This window comes from Cibotium barometz, chromosome 48 (assembly GCF_041138505.1).
Source record: "Cibotium barometz isolate CiBa-2024 chromosome 48, ASM4113850v1, whole genome shotgun sequence".
Lineage (NCBI taxonomy): Eukaryota > Viridiplantae > Streptophyta > Polypodiopsida > Cyatheales > Cibotiaceae > Cibotium > Cibotium barometz.
In genome coordinates this window covers 15,651,250-15,670,090 of record NC_141093.1, presented here as the reverse complement: position 1 = coordinate 15,670,090, position 18,841 = coordinate 15,651,250, and positions in this window count along the sequence as shown.

Sequence of the window (18,841 nt, the reverse complement as noted above, 5' to 3'; positions counted from 1 at the left end):
TAAGCTTGCTGGGGGGAGGAATAGTAGAGAAGTTATGGGTGAGATTTTAGATGAGAGAGGGCATTTGGCTAATTGCAAAGAAATGGGTAGAATTTCTTGGCTCTACTCTTAGCCTTAAAGAGGACTTTTCTTATAAAAGGTTTCAAGTTGAGAATAAGCTTCTTGGGCTGGTCAATCATAGTGTGGATTCTGATAAAGCCAGATGGCTGGAGAGAGATGTGGACATTGAAGAATGCTAGGTGGCACTCTTGAAGTTGGGTAGGGAGAAAGCCCCAGGCTGGGATGGCTTGACTATTGAGTTTTTTATTGCCTTCTAGCCTTCCTTGAAGGACATATAGTCTGGGAGGTTTGTAATAAGGCCTTCAACTCTAGCACCTTGGATAAGGACTGCAAGGAAGGGTTGGTGAACCTGATACCTAAACAAGTTGCTTATAGTAGATTTGGGCATTGGAGACCAATCACTTTGTTAACAGTTATATATTAAATTATGGCCAAAGTAATTGCCATCCGGATTACCCCTATATTGCAAGAGGTGATATCTAGAAGGCAGCATGGGTTCATCAAAGGTAGGTCAATTTGTGATAATATATTTGCAGCTATGCTAGGCAGAGACATTTCTCTAAAAACACATCAGAAGTGTGTCATGCTACAACTTGATTTGGAAAAAGCCTATGATAGAGTGTATTGGTCCTTTGTGGCTAGAGTGATGGAAAAACTAAGTTTTGGACCCAAAGTGGCTACTTGCATTTACACTCTTACTTGGGGAAGTCAATCTAATGTCTTGTTGAATGGTAGAGTGATTGGAGGATTTGTTATCAATAGATCTATGAGACAAGGATGCCCTCTTGCTCCCTTGTTGTTTGCTATTGCTTCTCATCCTCTGATTGTTGCCTTGGAAGATGCCTCTTTGAAAGGGAATGTAAACTGGATTAAGACTGAGATACAATGAGAGCAGCTAGTCATTCAACACTTTGCAGTTCTTGAAGGCTGATAATGAAAATATGAGACAGGCTTTAAGTATCATACATGAGTTTGCAGATGCTTTTGGATCAAGGTGCAATATTAAAAAATCCAAAATTATAAGTCTCTCTGAAGATAATATTTTTGACTTGGAAGGTGGGGATGTGAGGTTGTTAAAAGAGGGTAGATTGTCAGACATCTGGGAGTTCCCTTTGGGGTGGATGCCACAAATAAACAACTGGTGGAATGGACCTTAGATAGATTCACAGGAAAGTTAAAGAAGTGGGAAGGGGCCATAATTCCTTTTCATGACAAAATTTTGTGCATTAGCTGCATCTTCTAAGCTTGGATGTTTGTGCTATTTATCTTCACTTAGGCATTTGTGCACATCGTCTTGTATATATTGTATATGCATAATCATAAAATCTGTCACACTGATAGACGACCAGTATAGTACCTTTCTGGCTCTTTTCATGCCATGCTTTATATGCTTACAGGTGAGATTTTCTTCACCAATCTGTAGCTCCTTTTTATCACTTGTGATGAACTCCCAATATCCTTTTCCCATAAGAAAATTAGTCATCCTGAACTTCCATGATGCTTGGAAATGAGTCTTGTCCAGCTTCTTGCTTGTAATCTAGGATAGATTGTTAGATATGATTACTGGTACAACTTACCAAATAATGATTAAATTTTTAAAAAATAACTGCACTTGCAGTAAACCTTCACTTGTAGTAGTAACTTGCACTTCCATGCTTGGAAGTGATTCTTATACAGCTTCTCGTTCACAATCTAGGATAGATTGTAATGTTGAGATATCAAGCTCAACTAATGCTATGGAAGACATTGATGACCCGCTTGGATGATAACTTCCAAACTTATGCCACTGGCATGGTTGTAGAGAAGAGAAGAAGATAGAAGAAACTTCAGCCATCCATCTATCTCTTGTGTCTTACATTCTCTTGTGTGTGTGTGTTTGCTTGCAAGGAACTCAAGCTCTCCCTCTCCCCCACATTCTCTTTATGGTATCAGAGCTTTGGTTCGTGTGAGAGGATAGGAGGCAAGCAAGAGAAAGAACAAGCAAGGAAGGAAGTGGTACACGGGTAAAAGCATCATCATCTCTTCCACTTCTTGTTTAGGTACAACACCCCCTCAGTAGCTCTCGGAGCTACACATCTCCGATTGAGGAGGTGTCTTCGCAAGCTTGGAGGTGCCTGTGTGGTACGTAGTACTAAGAACTTTGTACCGAAATTTGGTAGCCAAATTTACGTTTCGAGTGTGTTTTAGTCTCCGTTCAGTCATTGCAAGATATTTTTGACAATTTCAGGAAGTTTTAGTAGAGAACTATCCCTGGTCGAAATTTAGTTACTATAGTGCAACATTGCATTTTGGGAGTGTAGGCAGTGTTTACACATGAATTGTTGAAATGGGTGTATGTACATATACTCTGATCAGATCTAGGGACATACAAGTGTTGAAGTACCGCTATAGCAGTTATCACACATAACATATTGTTATGCTACAAGTTGCATAAAGAATTTGTATGTTTGCAAGTTTATGATTCAATGAGAAGATGGACAAGAACAACTTCCATGCGTGGAATTTCAGAATAATCGATTTCCTAATGGTGGGTAAAGGATTTTGGGACTATGTTGACGGAGACAATGAGGAGTCTCCAAAGTTATCTAGAGAGAATGCCAATCCAATAGATCTAGGTGTAAGGGCTCTTCTTCACAAAGCAGTAACACATCAGAATAGGCCTTCTACTCTAATTCAGGTAGAGGTTGCAGTCGAGGCCAAGGTGGTGACAAGGAAACTAGAATTCTAGACAACAACAGTCCAATGATTCACAACACAATAGCAATCATACATAGGTGGAAGAGGCCAGTTTAGAGACAGGGTGAGCCAAAGACGCCAAGGTGTTTGGCAAAGAAATCAGAGTGCAAATAGCATAGAGCACTATTATTGTGGAAAACCAAGGCACATGGCAAATAGCATAGAGCACTATTATTGTGGAAAACCAAGGCACATGGCAAATGACTACAATATAAAGTAGAATGACATTAAAAGTGGAAAACTAGAATTCTAGACAACAACAGTCCAATGATTCACAACACATTAGCAATCATACATAGGTGGAAGAGGCCAGTTTAGGGGCAGGGTGAGCCAAAGAGGCCAAGGTGTTTGGCAAAGAAATCAGAGTGCAAATAGCATAGAGCACTATTATTGTGGAAAACCAAGGCACATGGCAAATGTCTACTATATAAAGTAGAATGACATTAAAAGTGGAAAGTTGCAGCAAGGCAACTATGCATCATCTAGTAAACAGGGTGGTGATGACAAGATTGAACAGTTGTTTGTGATGCAGCACATGCTCAGTTCCACAACAAGAGATGTGTTAGGATCTTAAGATATATGGTATATGGATTCTGGAGTCTCTAACCACATGACCAATCATGGTGAGTGGTTTAGAGACATGCAAAAAATGAAAAAACTAGGTTATGTAGAAATAGGTGATGATACTGGGCATCCCATTGCGCATGTTGGTAAAGTGCCATTGTCTATGCAGGATGGAAAAATGAATTACTTCGTAGATGTACTTCATGTTCCAAATATTGCAAAGAACCTAGTTTCTGTTAGTAGACAGATGGTTGAGCAAGGTCTGTAAGTAAGGTTTAACCCTCATGGATGTTTTGTAAAAGACTTCAAAAATCAGTGTCACTTGGTTGCAAAGGGTAACATAAATGGTAGGATGGTTACTTTGGATGTGAACATACCTTAGATAAAGGCAGTCATGTTTACGCATAGAACATGTGTTATTGTTGCAGATATTGACATATAGCACAAGCGTATTGGTCATGTGGATATATAGCAAACTGAAGTCTATGCAGGCCCAAAATATTGTTGGAGGTTTGCCAAAGTTTAAGGTTGATGGTATGCATAAAGTATGTTAAGCATGCTAGCTTGGTAAGTAGGCCAAACATGCTTTTCCACATGAAAAGCATGTCAGTGCAAGGCCATTAGATGTTATACATTCAGATGTATGGGGACCGACCAAGATTGCAACAATTTTAGGTTGTAGGTATTATGTCAGGAAAGTGTGGGTTTACTTCATGAAGGAGAAAAGTGAGATGTTTGATAGAGATTTTTTAAAGTCTTGCTAAAGAAGGAAAAAGGCATGCAAATAAAATGCTTGAGATTAGATGGTGGGGGAGAGTATTTCTCCAATGAGTTCAATGATTTCTTGAGAAAGTAATAAGAAATCAAGAGACAGTTTACATGTAGGTACACTCCGCACAGAATGGTGTTGTACAAAGAAAAAATAGGCACATTGCAGAAGTGGCAGGTGCCTTGATGTATGAAAAGAATATGCGACATTATTTTTGGATAGAAGCAGTAGAAACTAATGTGTACATTATGAATAGGTTGTTCATGGTATGACAAATGAACAGAAGTTTACAAGAATAATCCCAGATGTTTCTCACTTGAAAGTGTTTGGGTGTATTGCATGTGCATGTTCCTAATGAAGTAAGAATAAAGTTGGATCCTAAGGCAGAGAAATGCATCTTTATTGGTTATGCTATGGAGAAGAAAGGTTATAGATGTGATAACCCTACCACTCATGCGATATGAGTAAGCAGAGATGTTATCTTTGATAAGGTGAGAAGTTGGTATGCACCAACGGTAAAAGGCAACAAAAGTTTACAAGAATAAGCCCGGATGTTTCTCACTTGAAAGTGTTTGGGTGTATTGCATGTGCATGTTCCTAATGAAGTAAGAATGAAGTTGGATCCTAAGGCAAAGAAATGCATCTTTATTGGTTATGCTATGGAGAAGAAAGGTTATAGATGTGATAACCCTACCACTCATGCGATATGAGTAAGCAGAGATGTTATCTTTGATAAGGTGAGAAGTTGGTATGCACCAGCGGGGTAAAAGGCAACAAAAGATGCAGATGTAAGAAGTGCTGATGTTGCACCACATGTAGAGGAGTAATCATAGGTGCTTAGTGGAGTTGGAGAGTCCTCGAGCAGTGGATCCAATGTTAGTCCATGGTCAAGCAGGTTGAGGACAGATATAGGTACACATGTATCACACGTAATAGAAAGAAAAAGGTACTTTTGTGCCTGATCTATCAACAAGTCACTCATATGTGGATGGTGAATATGGCGGCTTTGAGTAGACCCTTGATGAGGAGCTTGGCATTCCATTTGTGGTTACTTTTGTGTAAGGAGAACCAGAGCTATTTTGAGGACATTGATCCAAGTGTATGCAGGTCTACGAGGTTTAGGTACCCTATTAACAGGTTGAGATACGATGAATATAGCCCATTATTATGCTTACATGATTAAAGTAATACAGAAGTTGGAGCCCACTTTTTTTGAGCAATCACTTGGAAATAAGAAATGGGATGATGTCATGAATGAGGAGATGGTAGCATTGGATACAAATGCAACATGGAAGTTAGTACCTTTGCCTAAGGAAAACAAGGCAATTGGATGTAAGTGGGTGTATAAAGTTAAGCAAAAAGCTCATGGTTCAGTGTGATGAGAAGGTATAAGGCACGATTGGTTGCCAAGGGCTATACGTAGACTTATGGCATTGACTATGAGGAGACATTCAGTCCAGTTGCAAGAATGGAAACCGTGAGAGTTATCATTGCTATGGTTGCAAAGGGTTGGTCTTTATATCAGATGGATGTAAAGAATGCCTTCTTGCATGGTGATTTGCAAGACGAAGTATACATGATGCAGCCATTAGGTTATGAGAGTAATGCATACCCAAATTTTGTGTAAAGGTTACGCAAAGCCTTGTATGGCTTGAAGCAGGCACCAAGAGCATGGTCAAACAAGATTGGGGAGTATCTGCTTTTAGATATCCAATGCAGATTTTTCACTTTATGTATGGATTGAAGCAGGCACCAAGAGCATGGTCAAACAAGATTGGGGAGTATCTGCTTTTAGATATCCAATGCAAATTTTTCACTTTATGTGAAAAATACCGATAGAGGTATAATGCTATTATTCATCTATGTGGATGACTTGATTATCACTGGTGATAGTGATACTGACATACATGATGTCAGTAGAAGCAAAAGTTTGAGATGAAAGATTTGGGTAAGTTACACTATTTCTTGGGCATAGAGGTGGTGAGATCACCTCATGGCATTTTGTTATTGCAGAGGCAGTATGGCTTGGACATGTTGTCTAAGTATGTTGGCAGAGTCAATGTCATGGATCATAGTGGAGGCTCCTCTCCTATTGTATCAGCTCCGGGAGTCGACAATAGCTCTGCCAAGCACCCAAAGCTAGAGCTGGCCCCAAGACACGTGCAATTGGGTGCCAATCATGTGTCTCGAGGGAAGGTGGAAGTGAGGGTTCAAGGCCAAGGGTTCTCTCTCTCTCTCTCTCTCTCTCTCTCTCTCTCTCTCTCTCTCTCTCTCCTTGTGACCAGGTGGGGGAACGACACATGGGGAGAACCTGGATGATGGTGGGGCGAAGAAGCTACCAAGTGTGGAAGAGGTTTGCTACAAACCTGTCTTGAAAATAAATGCTGATATCGCGAAGGGGGGCCTCTACGAAGATCTATCGAATCCTCGATATCCAAGGGTCTCCACAGATAGGAAGACGCGAAAAAATGCGGTCGCTCAAGAATGACAGCCTATAAGCCTATTTTAGTGCCATTGGAACATAACACAAAGTTTTTTGCATATACAAGTGAGCTTTTGGAGGACCCCACTACGTACAGACGCATAGTGGGTAGCTTGATCTACATGACCATTACTAGGCTAGACTTGAGCTATGTTGTTGGACTTGTGAGCTATAAATATTCTAATATAATAGAATTATTCTATTTATTTGGTTAATATGGACAAGGAAAATCTCTAAATAGTAAATAAATAGAAGAATTCAAATATATTGGAATTCTTCTATTTATTTGGCTAATATGGACAAGGAAAATCTCTAAATACTAAATAAGTAGAAGAATTCCAAGGTATTTGGAGATTCTTCTATTTATGCCATATTAGAATTCTTCCAGTTATTTGTTATTTAGAGATTTTCCTTGTCCATATTAACCAAATAAATATGCCGCATTGAGATTCTTCTATTTATTTGGTATTTGGAGATTTGCCTTGTCCATATTAACCAAATGAATAGAAGAATTCCAAGGCTTCTATTTATTTGGTATTTGGAGATTTGCCTTCTCCATGTAAACCAAATAAATAGAAGAATTCAAATACCATGAATGGAACATTAAACCTTACACCAAGAATAAGCAAACACATAAGATAATAATCAAAGTATATAAGATTAAATGCAGTCTTTCCCCCAACGTATATGGTTCCTTCTCCCTCATGTAATGTTTCAATCATATTATTAACAATAGTCCTTGGAGCCATTAATAAAGTGCTTTTCCAAAATTGGGATTTTCTTTAATTAAATTTAACCTTTGTCCAATATCTAAGGTATTGAAATAATATCACTACTACAAGATCTTTAGCCTTCATTGGTGGTTAGTTTTGACAGTACTCGCTTCATGAAAATAAGCATCAAAATCACTATCGAAATAAGCGTCTATGTTTGTCAAAAAACATCAAAATACGGGTCTAGGATAATGTTGATATGGGCATTGAAAACATATTTTTTTGTTTTTTGTTTAGTGTGTTTTTTGAAAAAAATTCCAATGTTTTTTAGTTCTCATAGTCCTTATCAACTCAGGTTTTAGTAACTTTTCAAACAAATACAAAGATATGTAACAAAATTAATATGACAATATTTACTTGCTAAAGCTTACACTAATGATCCCAAATACAAGGATATATGTAGCAATATTTACAAGAAATTATGCAAGTATCTGCCAAAGCTTGCATTAATGGTCCCAAACAAGAAAATTGTGACAAAAACCAAGTATTTCTTATCAAATAAAAAACAAATAAGATGTTATAGCTCATCATCGACTCTCCCATCCTCAGCTAGATCCATGGCTTTAAATACATCTATTTCTAGAAAGACCTCTCAATCTTCATCTTCATCAATGGGTGGAGCTTTGTTTGTTATAGGAGTAGAAAGGTAGTTCATCCATATCGTCCTCTTCTATTTCTGGCATTGGAGGTGGTTGTGTTGATTCTTTGAATTTCGGATTAGCCATTGTGTTTGATTTTGGTTTAAGTTCTAGTTGTTCAATTACTATACCTTTCATTTGACCCTTCTTCTAGTTGTTCAACTGGATCAATATCTGATTCTCATGCTTCTTGAGTGAATTCCTCAACCTTTACTGCATATGATATTTCCATATCTTCAAATATTTGTTTATTACGTGGATTAATTTGGATTACAAACAACCACCTATGATCTCTCGGGTCTACCTTGAAGACAACCTACTCATCACAATGCTCCCGTAGCACAAATGTGTCCCTTTGGTCTATTCATATCTTTATGGAGTCTAGTTGAGCAAATTGGCTCTTATCTTTGTGCATGGTTGCTTGTGGTCCTTGAGTCACCACCTTGAACCACTTCACATACTATACCTTTCATTAGACCCTTCTTCTAGTTGTTCGACTGGATCAATATCTGATTCTCATGCTTCTTGAATTCTTCAAATATTTGTTTATTACATGGATTAATTTGGATTACAAACAACCACCTATGATCTCTCGGGTCTACCTTGAAGACGACCTACTATGTGTCCCTTTGGTCTGTTCATATCTTTAGGGAGTCTACTTGAACAAATTGGCTCTTATCTTTGTGCATGGTTGCTTGTGGTCCTTGAGTCACCACCTTGAACCACTTCATATAAAAAATGAACATAGAAGACTTTTTGAACCCAACCTTCATAATGTCTTGTATCGTTCCATAGTAATCAAGCATACCAACTTCACTATTTAGGTCACTTGCACTTGAACGACTTTTTTACACGAAATTGGCCTTAACACCGTAGTCAAATGTTGTTCTCTTCTTATCTATTTGCTCCACTCGAAAGTGATAACCATGTGACCAAAGTGCACCAAATTTATGATACCGTAAGCAAAAGAAGATCACTTCTCTCTGTCCAATCTCACCCCCACAGTGCTCAAGCTTAGGCATTGGCTTGCTTCTTGAAAGTTTACTGGATAGTGTAGACTAAAGAGGGAGGGCATGTTGAGTCAAGCCTAGGGATCTCTTTGATGCTATAGAAGTTGACATTGATTTAATCGTTATGCACCCACATCCTTGTCACCACTAGCTATCTTTGCTAGTCTCAAGACTCCTTCGCCTCATCACCAAGCTAAGCACTATTATCTAGCATACATGTAAGTATTCACTTCTTCATAACTTGAAACTAAACCTTCGACTTTTGTCTTCATTCGTGAGATTTCCTTGCAAGCTACAAGTCTTGATTTTTTTTTCAAAAAAATAAAAAAAGAGAAAATCCTTTTGCCTCAAGCATCGGTCATGCTATAGTGGAGCTTGATGGATAATAATGAAATACATCACAAATTTAGTTTCTATTAAGATTATTACATAAGTATAGGCTTAAATTGATCATTGTGCATATATGTTGTGAGGGAAATCCCAAGCCCAATCCAAACATGGAGTGTAGGTGGTTGAAACATATATATGATGGTGTGTAGAGGATAGTAGGTGGCAAAACCGATGTGTGGCAACCAAGTGTAAAGGTGAAGGTGTGAAAAAAAAGAGGAAAGAACATAGGCATCGAAGGAGACATGCATCACAATGTTCTGGAAGGACGCAAGGCAGGGGAGATTCTTTTTGAAAGGGGGGTTCATCAAGTGTGTGGTTAGAGAGACCACCTGAGAGAGAGAGCGACTGCAGTAGTGAAGAAGTCCTACAGGAGGTCAATTTGATTTGTAGAAGATTGCACGCTAGAGTTCCTATAGATTTTTAAGATTGCAGAGAAAAGCACAATTCAGTGTGAGAAGATTGGATGAGTCAGAGCAAAGGGTGTGCTTGAGACCAAAGAGTCTGCTAGGATGTGTGTGCCCTAGGTTCTTTCTCGGGGGGTTCACCTCAAAAAAATTTAGTGTACCACATGAGTTCAACAGGAGGGGTTTTTTAAGTAGATACATTGAGAAAATTTAACAGGATTATATTAACAAGAGGGGTTTTTTTATTCAACTTTAGGAAAAAATCCGTTAGTTCATAAGTAAAGAGGGGTTGTTTTATTAAGGAAAAAATTTTAGTCAAGGGGTTTTTTAAATACCTCTTGAATGCACGTGATACCTAGGGTTTTCTGGTAGTGCACCCCCCGAGGGTTCTTTGTGCAGCATCTCTATTAGAGACTTGGCTCAGTCTAGATTCTTGCTCAATTGTAGCTTCTAAGTGTCAGCTGAATGCTGGTTTGTTTGTGTGTGAGAAAGACCTAATGTTCATGGCAGTGGATTCAGAAAGTTTGAAGTTGTGCTGTTGAGGTCTATTTGTGGAGGTCCCCAAAAGGTTTTTAGTATTTTCTTATTATGTTTGTGCCCACGTCTCAAGGCTGTTGAGACATTGATGAGTTTTTTTCTATATGATGAAGTCTAAGAGTTTGGATTGTGTAAGTTGTGAAAGTGTTAATGTTTTGATGTTTTTGTTGTGGTAAGTCAGTTACTTTGAACGAGTTCATGGAGATAGAACATCTTTGTGTGTCTGTCTAAAGTCTGGGAGCCGGTGCTGAGTCAGTGTTGACTCATCAACATCATTTGAGAAGGTACAGAGTCGGACAAGTTTAGCTATCAAATGAAGTTAGATGAAGGTGTAGAGGGCTTGGTTTGGCTTATCTAGGCTTCAGGGAAGTGCTTGTGAGTTAGAGTTAATTGGTCGGAGAGTTGTCAGTAGTCAACTGTTAGCATTTAGACGGGTTTGTGGGCTGAATGGTAATCCAGAGTCAGCTATGAGTCAACTGCTATCAGTTGGGAGTCCGTAGTGCTGGATCCTTGTAAGGTTTGAGTGTCTTGTGGATCTAGAAGTGTTAGAGGACACATAGGAGAGGAAGTTTGATCTATCTAAGTCGGAATCAAATGAGTCAATTCAGTCAGATTAGAGTCAGCTCTGTGTCAGAGCTGCAACAGTCAGTTGAGAGCTTATGATATCTCTTTGAGTTTAGAGTAGCCTGAGGGTCAGAGAGAGTTAGAGGACACGTGGGAGAAAGTTTTTGATTCATCTGCTGTGTGTCCGTTTTGGGGAGGATTCTGGTCACCTGGGTGTTAAGCTAGGGTCAATTGTGGCATATAGGTGGAAGATCAGAGGTGTTGGAGGTGAGTGTTAACTTGGGAGGACATCTGGAGGAGTCATCTGGGTCGGTTTGGAGTGTGTATAGGGTGTCTGAAGGTGTCAGCTAAAGGGCTGAGGATAGGAGCAGAGTTGATTAGTGCCCTTAGAGCTAGGGTCTTAGGGTCTGCCAGTTCTGATCCCTTTACATTGTCTTCTTGTGTGCCTGCCAGTTCTGATCCCTTTACATTGTCTTCTTGTGTGCCTACTAGTGGTGTTATAGAGGCCATCACCCAACAACCTCACAACGTGTAAGGTTTACAAACCCACATGAGACTTACTTTATATTTGCAATTAAGTAGGTGATGGGTCAAATTCCAAAATATAGTAGGCAGTCAAATTTGCATGTAATGCTAACCTTGAAGGACATCACATGTCATGTCAACTGTCATGTCTATCGTGCGTTCAACTCTGGACAAAATGGAGAATGTAGATTGAAATGGAAAAATTGAGGTAGGGAAGAGTATGAAATATAGACTTCAAAATTTACATTATTTCTAATGTTAGTTTTTCTTCAAATCGATAAAATGAATAGCTTCTTAATCCAATGAAGCTTTGTGTGGTTCAAATTGTGATAAAGTTAGTCACTTACATATGTAACATGTTTTTTCAATGATGAATATCAATTTATTAATCAATTCTTTGTAAATTTTACAAAATGATAAATGAAAGCTTGTACAATAAGGTCAATAAAATGATGGAAGGACATGTAAAAGAACGACCTTCTAAAGAAGGGTAAGGTGTGTTTCTACTGTTCTTTAAAGAATGATAAGTTTACAGTTTATCTTCGAAAGAAAAAATGGGGTCAACGGGGACCCTTCAAAATCAAGGACTGGTGGAATCCTTTGATTTCAACCACTGATTAAGACACTCCAAAGTCTATATACGAATGCTCGAAAAAAACCTAAGTACAGTGTAATTGCACCTTCAAAATGCCTACAAGTCTTAAAAAGGTTTTAGTATTAATACCTTTAAAATCCAAAAGCTACTTACACCAACCGAAAGTTTTTGACTAGTAAATTCAAAACTTTTTTTTGGAAGACTCTATGTATACATAGTATACAGAGTGTCGTCTTTCGAATTATTGAGCACATCATCTCATAGTATAAATAGTGTTTTCTTTTGAATTATTGAGCACATCATCTCGAGGAACATTATAAATTCATAGTTCACTGAACTATTCTTTTTGGGGTACAGATCCTCACTTGGACAAACGATGGATCTAGTGTGGAGAAGCGATGGATCTAGTGTGTGTGAGTAGTGTACTCAACTATTGTTTGGGTGAGATGGATCTAGTGTGGAGAAGCCATGGATCTAGTGTGTGTGAGTAGTGTACTTAACTATTGTTTGGGTACCACCTAGTCTAGCCACAGCCACCTATTACAAGATATGAAACTCGGTTGCTAATCCTGGCTGCACCTACGACAAGAGCATTGCCGGTGGACCGGTGGCTGCAGCTACGACAAAAGCATTTTCTGCCGGAAAAGCTGTTCCTGGTTCTGGCGACGGTTACGGCAAGAGCTTTTACGCGAATTATGGCGACCCTCCGTCTCCTCGATGGCCCCCCCTGTACATTCCGGCGTGTTTATCAACGCTGCCGTGCGTCCGGAATGAGCGCGACATTGTCAAGTTGGCCACGGTGGTCACGGATGGCTTGTTCGGCAGATCATAGGTCCTGCGGCCACATGTTGCTCCAGTGCCGTTCATTACGTACGTCTGCCGATCCGGCCCTCTTGTGACTGCAATTTGCGCAAGCACAACAGTTCACGTCAGCTCCAGTGTCGGTCATTTATACGTACGTCTGCCGTTCCGGCCCCTGTGATTGCAATCTACACAAGCACAAAAAGTTAACGGCAGGCCACTATTTGTGTGGTTGTGAGCTGAACACACAGGATTTGCTTCGTGCTTTGTGCTAGCACACCGGTTTGACCTCAACGCATTATAATCTTTAAATTAAAGATTTGATTTATAAGGTGCCTTTAATTATATATATATATATATAATATCTTTAAATTAAGGATTGAGAGTGATTATAATCTTTAAATTAAAGGTTTGATTTATAAGGTGCCTTTAATTATATATATATATATATATATATATATATATATATATAAAGACTTAGCCATAAAGATGACTATTCTTTTTAAGAGAGAGATTTACTTAAGGAAAGCATTACAAATAAGCATAAAGATTAACTTAATTCTAGTTAAACTTTAAGAATCTTACGGAAAGCTTGATTTGAATAAAAACAATCATTTTGAAAGCTTCTCAAACTTGAGAGGTTGAGAAGAAGAAGTCATTTGAGGAAATTGAAAAAAAAACCATAAAAAACAATCTTACCTCTAAGATTGGCTTGATTCTTTCCTTATTAGTAGTGAAGCCCCAAACCCCAATCAATTGGTTACCAAGAGGAGAAGAGCAACTTCAAGAGTTGTTAGAGAGAGAGAGAGAGAAGCTCCAAGCTCCCTAAAAGAGAAAAATTAAGGGATAATAGAAATATGATTATTTTAAGATAATACTGGCATGGTATAGCTCAAAGATGAGAATACAAAGGAATGAGGGTTTTATAGGTGAGGGAGCCCACTAACCAAGTCCAACTAGGTTCTAGAGCTTTTCAACTTTAGTTTGACTCAATTTGGAAAAGATTTGGACCAGTTTGGCCCCCTTTTTGATCCAGTTTGGTCCAGGAGAGAGGAGAGAGAGAAAAATATCCCATTTTTTGGATTAAAAAACTCAAGTGATCATGAAGAAAAAGGCACCTCCTTGATGTGGCATTCCCTCCTTTAGTGAGGTGTCAAAAATGCATCATTTCTCCTAAATATCTCATTTTTTAACTAATATCTCTTAATTTTTAACTAATAAACCTTGTACTCAGTCAACTCTTCATCTTATGTGAGCATTTACTCATTTTTGGGTATTTTTGTTTATTCTTTGGATTTATCTCATCTTAACACTTGGATTAATCCTATTGGCCCATAGGAACCTTAATTGGACATCCAAAAATTTTTGAAATGTGGATCCTTAGACTAAGGTCTTTAATACACATATTTAATTAATTTTTGCTAATGCACATTGGAGGATTTATTTTGAGCTTCTGTTTCAGGGAAATATATCTTAGATATTAGCATGATTTTTATATCAAAAAATATCTCAATTCTAAATTACCTCTCTCTAGAATTTTTCTTCTCTCTAGGCAAAAACAAGGAAAAACAATATTGTCTTGCATTCAGAAATAGGGAATGATTACAGGGGATTGAGGTAAAAGCTTATAATTATAGAGGATAATTTTTTTTCTTAAGATTTGATGGTAAAAACTATATGACAAGAAAATCCTTAGTAGGTATGTCCTTAGAAGTCCTCAAGGTAGTAATAATTGGTTAGGATAATATTAGGTATACCTACATCTAGACTCTTGTCTAGTTGCCTCACATCTACTCAAATCTGTTGATTCATGCCTAGCTAACTCACATCTATTGACACATGCATGGTTGACTCATGCCTCACATGTCTTGGCTCATGGCTCACACGTCTCCACACAAGATCACGACTCATGTCAAGCTCACGTATGTTGACTTATGTGTTTTAAAACTCGAGTTTTTTTTTTCACAAGATTGTTGGCTCACATTTGCCAACAACTGAGAGTTGGATTGGCCTAGTTTTGAGTGTTTTTTAAGGTTTTTTTTAATTTCATGGGGGGTGTTTAAGGTTACTAATCCTAGTTGATGGTGGTTGTGTAAATAATTAAGTTTTTTAAATTATTTCTTGTTGATTTTTCATACTTCTAAGCTACCAGTTCAAATAATGCATGAATAAATATGAAATACATGAATAAAAATTAACTCTTACTCTAATCCACACCTAATGAAGCTTAATGCTTATGTATTTGACGTGGATTACACTTCTAATCATAAGCTATTTCTTGATTCAATATGATAAAATAATGTAAGCCTTGTGGGGGACTCCCAAATCATGTAAATCACCAAGAAACTAGGATATGAAGCTAGAATAATGCAAAAACTGTAAAACTAAATAAACAGCAAGAAACTAACACATTCAAAGCCCCAAAATTGTATGTTTTTCAAAGTATGAAACTCCTAATCAACCCAAGAAATATTGGGTGATCCTAATAGCTTGGATGTTGAAAAATAGCAAGAGATGTTGGGTGAATATTACGAGCAAGGGCAAGTGTTATGTGACCCTCAAATTAAGCAACACATGTACTAACCATAAAACTAAGGCTCAAAGTCCCAAAAAAGGCCGAAATGTGAAGGATAATGTGTAATATCCATCCCAAAGGGATGGATAATGTGTAATATCCATCCCAAAGGGAGCCCAAAAGAAGGCGCCTAGAATTAGGTGAGAAGAGGCCCCAAGTGAGTGGTGGTCCTCAAATCTAGGCAAGATTAGGTGAGATGAGGCCCCAAGTGAGTGGTGGTCCTCAAATCTAGGCAAGATTAGGGGATGTCTTTATTAAGTTATGAGTCATAATTAGTGGCTAACATAGATGTACTCAAGCCTATACAAAGGCCTCTGTGGAATCATACATGGGCTTTTTGCTAAATCTCAACTTATCATTGTGCCTTAGTTTTATCCCTAATCATTTTCTTGAATAGTTTTGTCATTAGCCCTAATCATTATGCCATAGTTTTGTCATTGCCATAGTTTTATAATTAGTACTAATTATTTTCTTGCATTCTCATTATGTCAAATTTTTTATGTTAATCCATTTCTACACACCCTAATCCTCTCTAGGCATGAAATTCAACTTTGAATAAGTAGAGCCAACTATCATCATTCCTTGGTCATATATGCATATTAGAACAACTCTAGTTTGCTGAATCATTAGCATCCTAATTAGCATATTAGAACAAATCTAGTTTGCTAAATCATTAGCATCCTAATTAGCCATTAATCTATTTTTCCCCTCTTTTCCCAAGCTCGAAAATCATCAAAAATCAAGGTGTTTGTTGGGCACATCTAGGCTTCATTTGGAACATCTACTAGAGCATCAAGGTGTTTGTTGGGCACATCTAGGCTTCATTTGGAATATCTACTAGAGATTAACTTTAAAGCATCAAAGGAGGGGAAGTATGATCAAGCTACATCTTTAAAAATGCCCCCATAGATGGCGATGAAAATTCCAACATGATCTGAAAATTTTCATCATATCTTGCATAGATTTTGAGCCATGGTTTCATCATACATCATGTGGAGGATGTGTGTGTCACTTTGTTGCACAAACAACAAGTTCTTGAGCTTTAATCTTTAAATTATTATTTTAGTAAGCTTGAAGTGACTCACTTTCTTCTAGGTCCAATCCAAAATTTAATAACAAGTAAAGCTTAAATTGGTACTCTTGAAGGATGGACTTTGGGAGATTGTGAGTGGAAGAGAGAAGTGTACTAGATTGGAAGGAGAAGATAACTTTTTTTTGGCTTGGAAGAGGTGAGAGAGCCCTAGCCATCATTGCATTAGGGTTAGGAGATAATTTCATCCATTATATTGCATCAAAGAAAATTTAAAAAGAGCATGGGATAAACTGGAAAATTTGTTTGGTGCCAAAAAAAGAACTTAAAATTTAGTTTGAAAATTGAGTTTTTTAGATTAGACATCAAAGAAAGTGAGTCACTTCAAGATTATTTAAACAAAATGAAAAGTGTCATGTAGAGGAGGAGAATGCCATAGCAATCCTTCTCAAGAGCATGATATTGGAAGCATTTGGCCCATTGTGGTAGCTACCTTGAAAAATCTACCCGACCCTACCTTCATTGGCATTGAAAAGAAGCCATGATTAAGGAGGGGAAAAGACTCAAAGTTAAAGCACGTGAACCTTCATCACATTATGAGAGGAATGAGCATTCTTCATCACCAAAAGACCAAGAGACAGAGTAAAGTGCAACTTTTGTGGCAAACTAGGCCACATGGAGAAAGATTGTTGGAACAAAAAGAAGACTCAAGATAACACTCAACAAAACATAATGATCAAATAAAGAGAACAACTAAATGAAGGGGCTTCCCACAAGAAGCACGCCAATCATCATAATACCTCTTCAAAATTATGAAAGAGTGCACCTCTCCCACCTTGTATAAACCCACTCATTGTATTATAAACCTATCCTTGTGTAAAACTTCAAGCCCTAAGCCAACATTCTAGACTAAGAGATGGGCTGCACATCCATCTTTGGTGCCTCAACATTAGATTCCCTTGTAGGGGAGGCCTCTTGCGCTCAGAAATGCCCTCGAACCCGTTGAAACCTATCTTCACACAAGAGACAATGTGAAGCTAATAGAGAGAAGAGCTCTATTTCAAGAGGTAAGGTCACACTCTCTCACAACCCGCTCCAACCCAAAGACACAAATATCCCTCCCCAAAGGGCAAGGAAAAGGATCTCTTAAGAAAGAAGCCCAAGCCAAAGGAAAAGCACTTATACTAAGGGAACAAGTATAAAGCTTTGGCAATCCTTAATCCCATTGAGCTTGATGTGCCCCAAGATACCATTATTGTTGGGTAATATGCCCATGCATACCAAGATTAAAGCATTATTCTAGAACATCAAGGGATTATATGCAGCCAGAAAGAGAAGAGAGGCCTTATCTTTATTTGATAAGTGACAAGTTGACTTTTTATGTTTGCAGGAGCTGAAGACTGGAAGACATTGCCCTCTCAATCTCAAGAAGGGTGGAACTTCTTTCTTCATTAATTCTCCTCGGAATCGGTTTAAAGGAACTACCATCTTGCTCAAGGCCGGATGGTGGAGATGGATGCAATAGCACAATGAAGAAAATGGTTATGCCCTTATCCTTAAGGTAAGTAATTCATTCATCACCTTGAATATCTACACAGTGTATTCCGTGAATGATTCTGTTGAAAGAGTGGCCCTCTAGGACCACCTGAGTGTGATCTTAGAGGGGGAGGAGGCTATCTTTGTGGGGGACTTTAACATGATAGAGTTGCCAAAGGACTGCTCCCATCCTAGGTTAGACATGAGCTAAACAAAAAAGGATGCATGGCAAATGGTAGTGATTAGAGGGTGGCTAGGCTTGATCAAGGGTATGTTTCTAAAGGTGACTGGTGGGTAGCATCACCTTGGGCCATCCACACTCTCCCAGACAAAGGCTGCTCTAATCATGCACCCATTCATCTTTCTTTTGCCCTCCCTGACTCTCCACCTTGACCCTGCACCTTGAAGCTCTAGACCTCCCCCATTCAAGTTGAATATCTCTCATCTTGGAAAGGAGAACCTTGATGCAAGGATCATTGATGCATAGGGTGTTGCCAAAAGCTCGCGGTGGGTCTCCCACTGACTGCTGAGACAAATGCATATGTTATGCCTCCAATTTTTGTAAGAAATTTACCCAGGAAAAATCTCAATAGAGGAAGATGTATCGCATGACTGTAGAGAGCATGAGAGAAACACTAGTGCGAGACGGATTAGGCCCTATCATCACTATGCTGGTTAGTGATGTGGAAACATACACTCAGGCACAAGTGAAAGTGGATGCGTTAAGGGTCTAGGCCTGCATCAAATGACTTTCCAAAGGGGAGGCTCCTACCAGCTTCTTCTTTTGATAAGTGAAAGAGGAAGAATGACCACTTCTATAAGGTGCAGTAAAAAATCCTAATTCTAATCAAT